This window comes from Pseudorca crassidens, chromosome 2 (assembly GCF_039906515.1).
Source record: "Pseudorca crassidens isolate mPseCra1 chromosome 2, mPseCra1.hap1, whole genome shotgun sequence".
Classification (NCBI taxonomy): domain Eukaryota; kingdom Metazoa; phylum Chordata; class Mammalia; order Artiodactyla; family Delphinidae; genus Pseudorca; species Pseudorca crassidens.
The window spans coordinates 52270638-52284496 of NC_090297.1; positions in this window are offsets into that span (position 1 = coordinate 52270638).

Below are 13859 nucleotides of genomic sequence, written 5' to 3' on the forward strand. Positions count from 1 at the left end.
GCTGCTCTGCTCCACAGAGTCATTCAGGAATCCAGGTTTCTTCATCTATATCTGCATTTCAGCCTGCAGGAAGGGGAAAGAGGAAGTCAGACTAAGCAACTTTGTCTGTTTTTTCTTTTTTTTTTTTTTTTTTGCCGTACGCGGGCCTCTCACTGTTGTGGCCTCTCCGTTGCGGAGCACAGGCTCTGGACGCGCAGGCTCAGTGGCCATGGCTTACGGGCCCAGCTGCTCCGCAGCATGTGGGATCTTCCCGGACCGGGGCACAAACTCATGTCCCCTGCATCGGCAGGCGGACTCTCAACCACTGTGCTACCAGGGAAGCCCACAACTTTGTTTTTAAAGTGATGACTGGTAGTTTCCATACATCATTTACACTTCCATCCTATTGGCCTGACTTTAGTCACATGACCATATCTAATTGCAAGGGAGGCTGGGAGAATGTAACCTTTGGCTGGGTAGCCATGTGACCATCTGAAACTTTGGAGGTTTTTTAATTACTAAAAAGAAAACAAAGAGAATGGATGTCAGGGCAGAGTTTAGCAGTCTTTGCCTCAGGCATGTATGAGTACATCCTCATGTTGTACTCCAAACCACTGCCTTCAGGTTCTGTTGCCAAATGTGGACCATGGCACCAGACTTCTTCCTTGTTTCCTCTAGACTCTCAACACCCCTCCTTGCAATGTCTTCCTGCTCTCATTTTACCATGCATCAAACATATCTGTAGATACTGGAACCTCAATTGTAGACAAGTTTCCACATTCTTACTGTGACACATGCAGTTCAAAATCACTGTGGTAAGTGACATAGGTGTAACCTTAAGATGTTCTGGGAACACATAGCAGAGACACATCTAACTCACGTGGAGAGGGCAGAGCTGGAGAAGGCTGACAGCAACACCTGGGAAGAGTTCTGAAAGAGCAGGGGTTCATCAATGCAAAGGCATTATGAGCAGCAAGAAGAGCGTGTGCAAAAACCAGGAAAGAGAGGGAGATAGTGCATTTGCAGAATAGCAAGTAGGACACTATTGCATGAGAGTCAAGTTTGGGTCAGAATGGGGGGTGTTTTTAGAAGATGAGGCTATGAAGGTAGGCAAGAAGCAAATGATGAAGGCCCTTGTAGACTCCAACTGTATCCTGAAGACAAATGGGATCTAATGTAGAGTTTTAAGGAGGGGAGTGACCCAAATGGATCTGCATTTGCAAAAGACACCTCTGATGGCTGGGTGAAGGAGGTATTGTAGCAGGTAAGATTGGGTGCTGCTAGAACAGTTGGGAGGTGATTAGAGAAATCCAAGGGAAAAAATTAACAGCCTGAAGTAGAGTAATGACAGGTCTGCCTCCAAAGCTCACATTCTTTCCATGCTAATGCTGGTTTTCTTCTCTATTTGTTTGTTTGTACAATGTCTCATTCCACAAAGGATATGGCATGACTTTCACAAATTCACAAGTACAGTTAGTGAATATGAATCCCGGTCTGCAAAGTCAGGTATATAAAAAGTATTGTATTCCTTTGTTTTCTATATGTCAAACTTAATATCTAATCCAAGCCCACTCCTACTGGGTAGGTGGGCTGGCCACCCTTCCCACCTGGCATCTTGCCACTTTTGTGAGCTCTGCTTCCCTCTGCTCTCTCTAAGGCCACAGATCCAAAGACTATGAGAATCACTTTGGCTTCTGGAGGAAATCCTCCTCTTTCCAAGTTTCCCTCAAAAGCCCTTTCTCTCCATGCAGGACACTTAGCTCATCCTCCTTAAAGATTTTAGGCTTTTCTAAATGAATCCAGAAAGGGAAGTCAACCATAATTTTATCACCTGTAAAGCAAGAAAGCACAGAACTTGCATGCTACTTTCAGAGAAGAAGGAAGAAAAGAAAAGTCATGAATTAACATGTCAAAAATGGTCCTGTCATGATATCATGTGATTATTTCACATATAAGTAATTCATGGAGAAGGGAAAATAAAATAAAATGAAATTAGTGAGACAGCTAGTGCTTTGAAAGCCACAACGTCAGCTCTGAGCTATCTAGTGACCAAAGCAAAAATGAAGACACAAACTAATATTGCAACTGCTCATGGCATCCACTAAAGAAAGCACATCTGTTTTTCAGAAGCAACATGGTTTTACCTACCCCTGGGATGAGAGGAAAGCTTCTCCACTGGATCCTTATGGAGTAGACACTGCATAATGCAGGCACCACCATGTTCAACAACATCCTTCCAATAATTACTTTTGTCTGATAACAATATAGGCAGCAGAGACTTAAAAAAAAAAAACACCTTATAAATGGTCTCTGCGCTCAGCGTGCCCTGGACTAGTCAGGAACACAGGTAAACAGACAATTGCCGCATGTTGTTAAAGTACCATGGTGGAGGTGTTGTACAAAGAGCAAAGGAAACACTTTTTCAAGTTCCTAGAAGAAGGAAGGATAGAGGGAGCCCAGCACCCAAAGATCATGGGGGCTGGGATGAGGATGGAAAATGCTCAGGTCATAATAAATAGAAAAAATACAATCTCACATTCAAAACAAACTTATACAAAATACTGAAAGGAAGTACACTAAATTACTAGTTGTTATTACCAGGTGATCATATTGTAGATGATTTTTTATATTTTGCCTTGAGCTTATCTATATTTTCAAATTTTATGATAAGAAAGTTATTAATAGTTAGAGACTAGTTTTAGCTGTAACAGAAGACCCAATAAAAGCAGTTTTTAGTTTCTGTCACACATGATGTAATCCAGAATGAAATGATATGAGGTCTGGGATTTGCTTCAAAATAATGTGGGGCAGAGGAAAAGTGGACAGGGGCATAGATGAGTCAAGACTGGTCATGAGTTGCTAATTGTTTAAACTGGATGATGGATGGGTACCTGGGGATTCATTATGCTGTTCTCTATTTTAATATATTCTTTAAATTTTGTATAATAAAAAACTGAAAAAGCAAATAAATAAGGAAAGTGACCTTGGCACATTAACCCCTCCCTGGTTCTGTTCACTCAATTGTAAAATAGAAACAATAAAAACACCCACTGCATAAGATAGTTGTGTGGATTAAATGAGTGAACATGTGTAAATTGCTCATAACAGTACCCAAGACTTAATTCATAACTATGATTGTATTATGATTGCTTAAACCAGGGACACAATGACCTCTTCAAGATCTCAGTTTCCATCTTTCTCCTCTGCCATCTCACGTGTGTTACCTGCTTTCATGGTTATGCGATGCTGAAGCTGTTCTAGGCATCACCTCCTTCTGTCGCCATGTCTAGAAGCAGAAAAGAGGTGAGGGTCTTTTTTGGTGTCCTCTTTTAAGACTCAGGAAACTTTCCAAGAAATCCCCTAACATGTTTCCCTTTCCTGTACTTCTCATTGGCCGGAATTGCATCATGTACCCATGCCTAAACGAGTCACTTGCCAAGGGGATGGATCTGCCAGGTGAGCTTAAACTAATCAAAAACTTATACCCTGGAGCTTTGTGAGTGTCCCTATAGTATACGGTACACAAATGCCAGAAGGAAGAAAACCATGGCTCTGTTAGGAAGGAAAAAAGTGAAAAAGTGGCTAATGGACAGTCAACAGATAGTAATTTCTCATGCCATGTTAGAAAACAGTGAGTAGTTTTGTGGGTCTGGTGCCTAAGATAATGTAAAGAACAGGAAAAAAGATGTCAGGTGATGGCAGGTGATAGACTGGGTGCCAGGCAGAAAACACTGCATTTTTTTCCTATAGGGAGTGGAGAGCCAGGAAGACTGAGGCACAGAAACTAAGGAAAGCACAATAAGGAAAAATATTACTAATTTTATTTTAACTCTGAATTTTCCTGAAGATGGTGTGTAATTCTATGCACATCATATGCAAATGCACTTATTACTCCCTCAAATATTTTACACAATTGGATGTGGTCTTTGCAAAAACAAACAAACAAAAACAAACAAACAAACTAAAACTTGGTGGAAATAATGGACTAGTGGACTCAGCAGTAATATCTCTAAGCAGGGAAACAAGTTAGCCTTGGATTTGATATTTACATCTTAACTTCATTTTCTACTAAGACCTTTTTATTTTTTTAGCTTCTCTACTAAGTTCTTTTATGATTTGTCTTCAAGGACCTGGTGAATATCCATAGTCCCACCCCAGTGTCTACCCTAGGTGCTGAGTGTAATCATGTGAAGATGAATTCCACATGAGTCTTTTGAAGAAGACAGAGCCTTTTAAGATATCATTTAATTACAAGTGAGAAATGCATTATTTGATTCATTAAAGAAGACCATCAGGCACAGAGGCTGAACTCAAGCTGATGAAGGCTTTTCAAATTAAGATGCTGGGAGCTTCATTATTGGAATAAGTGTTGCTTACTGGAGGGCCTGCACATGTGATGAAATGCAAATGGGTCAGGAAGGAGAAATTAGGAAGTATGCTTGTCACTTATGAGACGTTCTCGTATTTCTGAACAAGAAAGCATGATATCAGCCAGATCTTAGCTGAAAAAGGGAAGCTTATGATTTTTGTCTCCATGAAAGTCAAGCTGCCCCTTCTCCTCCATTGGCAGAAGTAGTGTACAATGAGAAAGGTAGTAAGTGCTTCCCATGGATCTGGTATGTATGAAAATGAGGATGTTCTTCTTGATGCACAGAACCTTGCATAAGTTAAGTATATACTCGAATTTGTTGAATAAATGAATATTACCAACCCTGGTGTAAGCCAAATTCCAAGCCTGAGCAACTGAAAAATCAAAGTATATATTACATGGATCGCTAATTGTATCCTTCTTGTTATGTATAGAGGCTTTTAATTTAAAGCCTCTGTATGCAGTTACTATTCTAGGCACTGGGAACACAATATTGAATAAAACAGCAAAACTCTCTTTTCCCTTGGAGTTTACATTCTGATGGAGGATGATATAAAACAAACAAGATAAACATGTAATATATATCTTATGTGTAGGTAGTGATAGATGCTAAAGAGATAAATAAAGTAATTAAGGGGACTAGGGAAATTGGAAGGTGGTCAGGAAGAATTGCAAATTTCATATGTGGCCAGGGAAGGTCTCAGTTACATGATGACTGATAACCATTAATATCATAGTCCTGTTGATCAATATTTCTGGTTCTTCTTCTGGGCACATGATAGATTATATTTCCTTGCTACTTTGGAATTAGAGATGCCCAGTCACTTGCTTTGGCTGATAAAATATGAGTAGAAGTGATTTGTGCCATTTTGGCACATAAGCTTTAAGAGCTAGTATAAGATTCTTCATGTTTTTCCTTCCCCCGTGCCACAGCAATGGTCCAAAAGTGCTGTTCCATCATCTTGGGACCTGGAGTGAGGATAACATGCGGCAGAGCCCAGCCACCCCAAAATGGACATGCATTATGACTTGTTTTAAGCTGCTGAGTTTCAGGGGTGCTTGTTACTGAAGCATAACCTAGCCCAACCTATCTGATACAATGAAAATTGATTAAAGACCTGAAGGAAGTTGAGGAGTAAGAAGTGTGAATATTTAGGGAGGAGCACTCCCAGCATGGGTAATAGTGCAAATGCCTCAAAGTGGGAATATGCTTAGCATTTTAGAGTCAAATGAGTGAGGAAATACAGTAGTAGAAGATGCAATATGAGAAATTATGGGCCTCCAGATCATATCGGGTTTTGTGTACCACTGTAAAGATTTTATTTTTTTCTGTAAGTGAAATGTCAGTCATTAGAAAAGGAATAACATGATCTGACTTAAAATTTTTAAAAACATTCTACTTTGTTGTTGGGGATAAATTGAAGTGGGAGTAAGATAGGAGCAGGGAGAACAGTAAGGAGGCTTTTGCTTTAAATCTAGGTGAGAGAGGAGAGTTGCTTGACTCACTGTAGTAGCTGTGGAGGTGGTGAGAAATGGTTGGATTCTGGATATATTTTTTATATAAAGCTGATATAATTTGCTGGTGGATCAGATACAGGTTGGAAGAAAAAGAATGGAGTCAAGGATGACTCCAAGATTTTTGCCATAAGTAAATGGAAGGCTAGAGTTGCTATTTCCTGAAATGGAGAAGACTGTGGTAAGTTTGTTGGGGAAAGCACAGGACCTCAATTTTGGACAATGTTGAGTTTGGGATGCTCTTTAGACTCCCAAGTAGAGATGTTGAGTAGACAGGTCCATGATGGAAACATAAATCTGGGGTCCACTGGTGTGTAGATAGTATTTAAAATTATGAGGCTCGATAATAGCACCAAGGGGAAAAGAGTGGAGAGAAAGGCATGGAGGGCTAAGGATTGAGCTTCTTAACTGAATGCTAAGAGATCAGGGAGATGAGGAGAAACAGCAAAGCAGGATAAGAAGGAGCTGCTAATGGGTAAGAAAAACAACAAGAAAGTGCATTGAAGAAAGACGTTCAGCACGTTAAATTCTACAGAAAGGTCAAATGAGATGAGGTCAGAGAATTGAGCATGGGATTTAGAAAATAGTGGTCATTTGTAACCTTGACAAAAACAGTTTGCCTGGAGTGATGTGCCAACAGCCTGATTAGACTATGCTCAAGAGATAATAGAAGAAAAGAAATGGTGACAACTCCTTCAAGGAATTTTGAAAAGGAAGTAATAAAAAATTAAAAAAAGGAGCCTTACTGGACAAGAAATGGAGTCAAGAGAAGATTGGGAAACAGATGGGAGAACTAACAGCAATTGTGTAGGCAAATGGAAAAGATCTACGAGAGAGGAAAAGATTGATAATGCTAGAGAGACAGGGGAGATTGCAGGAGCAGTGTTCCCACATAGACAAGAGGAGATGAGACCTAGTGCACAAACAGAGGGGATGGCTTTTGCTAGGAGTTCATCTGGGAGAAATATGCACAGATGCAGAGAGGTGGTTGCATATGGAGATGGGAGCATGTGCAAGTTATTATCTGAGTGCCTGTGTTTTCTTAGTGACATTGGAAGCAAGCTCATGAGCTCAGAGTAAGGGTGGCATTTAAGGAGAGATGAAAAGGTATAAAATGGTGGTTGAGGAGAGTGGGAAAGTGAATGGAATCAGAAAATAGACTGTGACTGCCAGGCAGCATTGAAGTGAGTAAACAAGAATTCAAGGGAGACCAATGAACATGTTAGTGTGGTTTTCTTGGGCCACTTTCAGCTGTGTGGGTAAATAAAGAGATGGGTTTACACAGGGTGGCGGTTTGCCATAGCAGTCTGATGAGGAAACAAAGGGGCAAGACAGCTGAGGATTTATGCAAGGGTGCAATGGTGTCATAATTAGCGATGGAATTTAAGTTGACCATTGAGGGAATGAGCAGGGTTAGTTATTATAAAATACATTAGGATCAATGAATTGTGAAAACAGTAGTAGTGGCCATGGCTAACTGAATGCCTACAATGTACCATCACTGGGGTAGGTGCTTAACATTAATTAATGCTAATTTACAACAACCTTGTAAGGTGGATTTTTTTTTTTTTATAAATTTATTTATTTATTTTTGGCTGTGTTGGGTCTTCGTTTCTGTGCGAGGGCTTTCTCCAGTTGCGGAGAGCGGGGTCCGCTCTTCATCGCAGTGCGCGGGCCTCTCACTGTCACGGCCTCTCCCATTGCGGAGCACAGGCTCCAGACGCACAGGCTCAGTAGTTGTGGCTCACGGGCTTAGTTGCTCCATGGCATGTGGGATCTTCCCAGACCAGGGCTCGAACCCGTGTCCCCTGCAATGGCAGGCGGATTCTCAACCACTGCGCCACCAGGGAAGCCCGTAAGGTGGGTTTTATAATTCCAAATGTATAGATTGCTAACAGACTGACCTCACATATTGTGACCACAAGTGAAGCAATAAGAGATAGTTGAAACTCAATCAGTTATCATTTCAATATCAAATACACAATGCATATATTCAATATCAATAACAAGGGTTATGTGACTCTAGGAACCTGGAAAAAATGGGAAGGTACTTACAGATGTTAAGGTTTTGCCAAAGAAATGCAAAACCCAACCAAGAGACTGACTTGGGCAAGAGTTACAGGCTTCCTAGAGCATACACAAAGAAATGTGTATAAATTGACTGCAGGGACGAGAGCAACACAAATAGTCACTTCTTGAAATTGATCTGCAACTATGAATAAAGTTCAGCACATCCAAGCGGAGTCAACAGGAATCCAGTCAGCATCCTGGCTGAACTCTGGAGTCTTTGGTGACAAACAAGCAAACTCAGAAAGGCAACCCACGTATGACATGGGGAGATATACTGGTTTTCTAAGTGAGTTGTGAGAGGAGTCAGTCCAGGTAGCTGAAGTTCCAGGTCTCTCAGTTGAAAGAAACCTCAGTGACTTTTGATGATATTTGTCTAAACAAATAGAGAATTGTTAAATATTAGTCTTTAAGGCTGAGGAATCTATGCAAGTTTTACATATTTCTAATGTTTACATGACTTTGGCCAAACAAAGTGACAGACTTGTGAATCCAACTTACATTATGTAATTGAATACCTGATTAAACTTGTGATTTTCATTTGAAGTCTCACTAAGTTTATCTACTGTATTAGAATATCTGAGAGTTACAGTTACCCACATTTCTAAGCTTAATTTATTAGACTTAAGGGTTTTTTTTAATTAAGGAAATTTTATTTGTTGTCAGACAACTGAAATCCCTAAGAAAGGGATGAAATACATTAAACTTATAAGTGCACTTTAAAATATTTGAAGACGTTTAATTAACCAAGTTTGTAAATGAAAGTCAAATGCTAGTCATAGGCTTCTTAAAAAGTTATTGTTAAAATTTACCAGCCTTATCTCACTCCCTCTTGAGAGAGCACCAGAATCACAACTAACCGCTGAACAATCATTGACAGGAATACACTGGAACTCACCAAAAAAGATACCTCACATCCAAAGACACGTTGGGTGACTGTTTGGGTGATTGGTTGGGTGACTCGCAAACTGGAGAACAATTATACCACAGAAGTCCACCCACTGGAATGAAGGTTCTGAGTCCCATATCAGGCTTCCCAACCTGGGGTCCTGCAATGGGAGGAAGAATTCCCACAGAATCAGACTTTGAAGGCTAGTGGGATTTGATTGCAGGACTGCAACAGGACTGGGGGAAACAGAGACTGCACTCTTGGAAGGCACACACAAAGTAGCGTGTGCATGAGGACCCAGGGGGAAGGAGCAGCGACCCCATAGGAGACTGAAGCGGACACAACTGCTAGTGTTGGAGGGTCTCCTACAGAGGCGGGGGGGTGGCTGTGGCTCACCACAGGGACAAAGACACTGGCAGCAGAAGTTCTGGGAAGTACCACTTGGTGTGAGCCCTCCCAGAGTCCTCCATTAGCCCCACCAAAGAGCCTGTAGGCTCTAGTGCTGGGTTGCCTCAGGCCAAACGACCAACAGGGAGGGAACCTAGCCCCGCACATCAGCAGACAAATGGATTAAAGTTTTACTGAGCTCTGCCCACCAGAGCAACACTCAGCTCTACCCACCACCAGTCCCTCCCATCAGGAAGCTTGCATAAGCCTCTTAGAGAGCCTCATCCACCAGAGGGCAGACAGCAGAAGCAAAAAGAACTACAATCCTGAAGCCTGTGGAACGAAAACCAGATTCACAGAAAGATAGAAAAATGAAAAGGCAGAGGGCTATGTACCAGATGAAGAAACAAGATAAAACCCCAGAAAAACAACTAAATGAAGTGGAGATAGGCAACCTTCCAGAAAAAGAATTCAGAATAATGATAGTGAAGATGATACAGGACGTTGGAAAAAGAATGGAGAAAAAGAGTGAGAAGATGCAATAAGTGTTTAACAAAGATCTAGAAGAATTAAATAACAAACACCCAGAAGAATTAAAGAACAAACAAACAGAGATGAACAATACAATAACTGAAAAGAAAAATACACTAGAAGCAATCAATGGCAGAATAACTTAAGCAGAAGAAAGGATAAGTGACCTGGAAGATAGAATGGTGGAATTCACTGCCACAGAACAGAATAAAGAAAAAAGAGTGAAAAGAAGTGAACACAGCCTAAGAGACCTCTGTGAAAACATTAAACACACCAACATTTGCATTATAGGGGTCCCAGAAGGAGAAGAGAGAGAGAGAAAGGAACCAAGAAAATATTCAAAGAGATTATCATCAAAAACTTCCCTAGGGCTTCGCTGGTGGCACAGTGGTTGAGAGTTGTCCCCTGCCTGCCGATGCAGGGGACACGGGTTCATGTCCCAGTCCAGGAAGATCCCACATGCCACGGAGCAGCTGGGCCCATGAGCCATGGCTGCTGAGCCTGCGCGTCCAGAGCCTGTGCTCCGCAATGGGAGAGGCCACAACAGTGAGAGGCCCACGTACTGCAAAAAAAACCCCAAAAACTTCCCTAACATGGGAAAGGAAATAGCCACCCAAGTCCAAGAAACACAGAGAGTCCCAGGCAGAATAAACCCAAGGAGAAACATGCAAAGACATATAGTAATCAAATTGACAAAAATTAAAGAAAAATCATTAAAAGCAACAAGGGGGTTTCCCTGGTGGCTCAGTGGTTGAGAGTCTGCCTGCCAGTGCAGGGGACACGGGTTCAAGCCCTGGTCTGGGAGAATCCCACATGCTGTGGAGCAACTGGGCCCATGAGCCACAACTACTGAGCCTGTGCATCTGGAGTCTGTGCTCTGCAACAAGAGAGGCCGCGATAGTGAGAGGCCTGCACACCGTGATTAAGAGTGGCCCCCCACTCACCGCAACTAGAGAAAGCCCTCACACAGAAACAAAGACCCAACACAGCAAAAATAAATAAATAAATAAATAAAAATTAAAAGCAACAAGGAAAAAATGACAAATAACATACAAGGGAACTCCCATAAGGTTAACAGCTGATTTCTCAGCAGAAACTCTATAAGCCAGAGGGGAGTGGAACAATATATTTAAAGTCATGAAACAGAAGAGCCTACAACCAAGATTACTCTACCCAGCAAGGATCTCATTCAGATTTGATGGAGAAATCAAAAGCTTTACAGATAAGCAAAAGCTAAGAGAATTCAGCACCACCAAACCAGCTCTACAATAAATGCTAAAGGACCTTCTCTAAGTGGGAAACACAAGAGAAGCAAAGGACCTACAAAAACAAAGTCAAGACAATTAAGGAAATGGTAATAGGAATATACATATTGATAATTACCTTAAATGTGAATGGATTAAATGCTTCAACCAAAAGACACAGGCTCGCTGAATGGATAAAAAATAAGGCCCATACATATGCTGTCTACAAGAGACCCACTTCAGACCTAGGGACACATACAAACTGAAAGTGAGGGGATGGAAAAAGATACTCCATGCAAATGGAAATCAAAAGAAAGCTGGAGTAGCAATACCCATATCAGATAAAATAGACATTAAAATAAAGAATGTTATAGGAGACAAGGAAGGATACCATATAACGATGAAGGGACCAATCCAAGAAGAAGATATAACAATTATATATGCACCCAACATAGGAGCACCTCAATACATAAAGCAAATGCTAACAGCTGTTAAAGAGGAAATCGACAGTAACACAATAATAGTGGGGGACTTTAACACCTCACCTACACCAATGGACAGATCATCCAGACAGAAAATTAATCAGGAAACACAAGCTTTAAATGACACAATAGACCAGACAGATTTAATGGATATTTATAGGACATTCCATCTGAAAACAGCAGATTACACTTTCTTCTCAAGTGCACAAGGAACATTCACCAGGATAGATCACATCTTGGGTCACAAATCAAGCCTTGGTAAATTTAAGAAAATTCAAATTGTATGAAGCATCTTTTCTGACCACAACGTAACGAGATTAGAAATAAACTACAGGGAAAAAAATGTAAAAATCACAAACACATGAGGCTAAACACTATGTTATGAAATAACCAAGAGATCACTGAAGAAATCAAAGAGGAAATCAAAAATTACCTAGAAACAAATGACAATAAAAACACGACAACCCAAAACCTATGGGATGCAGCAAAAGCAGTTCTAAGAAGGAAGTTTATAGCAATACAATCTTACCTCAAGAAACAAGAAAAATCTCAAATAAACAACCCAACCTTACACCTAAAGGAACTACAGAAAGAAGAACAAACAAAATCCGAAGTTAGTAGAAGGAAAGAAATCATAAAGATCAGAGCAGAAATAAATGAAATAGAAACAAAGAAGACAATAACAAAGATCAAGAAAACTAAAAGCTGGTTCTTTGAGACGATAAACAAAATTGATAAACCTTTAGCCAGACTCATCAAGAAAAAGAGGGAGAGGACTCACATCAATAAAATTAGAAATGAAAAAGGAGATGTTACAATGGACACCACAGAAATACAAAGCATCATAAGAGACAACTACAAGCAAATCTATTCCAATAAAATGGACAACCTGGAAGAAATGGTCAACTTCTTAGAAAGGTATAACCTTCCAAGACTGAATCAGGAAGAAATAGAAAATATGAGCAGAACAATCACAAGTAATGAAATTGAAACTGTGGTTAAAAACCTTTCAACAAACAAATGTCCAGGACCAGAAGGCTTCACAGGTGAATTCTATCAAACATTTAGAGAAGAGCTAACACCCATCCTTCTCAAACTATTCCAAAAAATTGCAGAGGAAGGAACACTCCCAAACTCATTCTACAAGGCCACCATCACCCTGATACCAAAACCAGACAAAGATATCACACACACAAAAAAAAATGACAGACCAATATCACTGATGAATATAGATGCAAAAACCCTCAACCAAATACTAGTAAACAGAATCCAACAACACATTAAAAGGATCATACATCACGATCAAGTGGGAATTATCCCAGAGATGCAAGGATTCTTCAATATACGTAAATCAATCAGTGTGATATTCCATATTAACAAACTGAAGAATAAAAACCAAATGATCATCTCAATAGATAAAGAAAATCTTCTGACAAAAGTTAACACCCATTTATGAGAAAATATCTCCAGAAAGTGGGCATAGAGGGAAACTACCTCAACATAATAAAGGCCATATATGACAAACCCACAGCAAACATCATTCTCAATGGTGAAAAACTGAAAGCATTACCTCTTAGATCAGGAACAAGAGAAGGATGTCCACTCTCACCAATATTATTCAACATAGTTTTGGAAGTCCTAGCCATGGCAATCAGAGAAGAAAAAGAAATAAAAGGAAAAAAAATTGGAAAAGTAGAAGTAATACAGTCACTGCTTGCAGATGACATGATACTATACATAGATAATCCTAAAGATGCCATCAGAAAACTACTAGAGCTAATCAATGAATTTGGTAAAGTTGCAGGATACAAAATTAATGCACAGAAATCTCTTGCCATCCTATACATTAACAACAAAAGATCAGAAAGAGAAATTAAGGAAACAACCTCATTCACTATTGCAACAAAAAGAATAAAATACCTAGGAATAAATCTACCTATGGAGACAAAAGACCTGTACTCAGAAAACTATAAGGCACTGATGAAAGAAATCAAAGATGATACAAACAGATGGAGAGGTATACCATGTTCTTGGATTGGAAGAATCAATACTGTGAAAATGACTCTACTACCCAAAGCAATCTACAGATTCAATGCAATCCCTATCAAACTACCAATGGCAGTTTTCACAGAAGTAGAACAAAAATTTCACAATTTGTATGGAAACACAAAAGACCCCGAATAGCCAAAGCAATCTTGAGAACGAAAAATGGAGCTGGAGGAATCAGGCTCCCTGACTTCAGACTATACTACAAAGTTACAGTAATCAAGACAATATGGTAGTGGTACAAAAACAGAAATATAGATCAATGGAACAGGATAGAAAGCCCAGAGATAAACCCATGCACCTATGGTCAACTAATCTATGACAATGGAGGCAAGCATATACAATGGAGA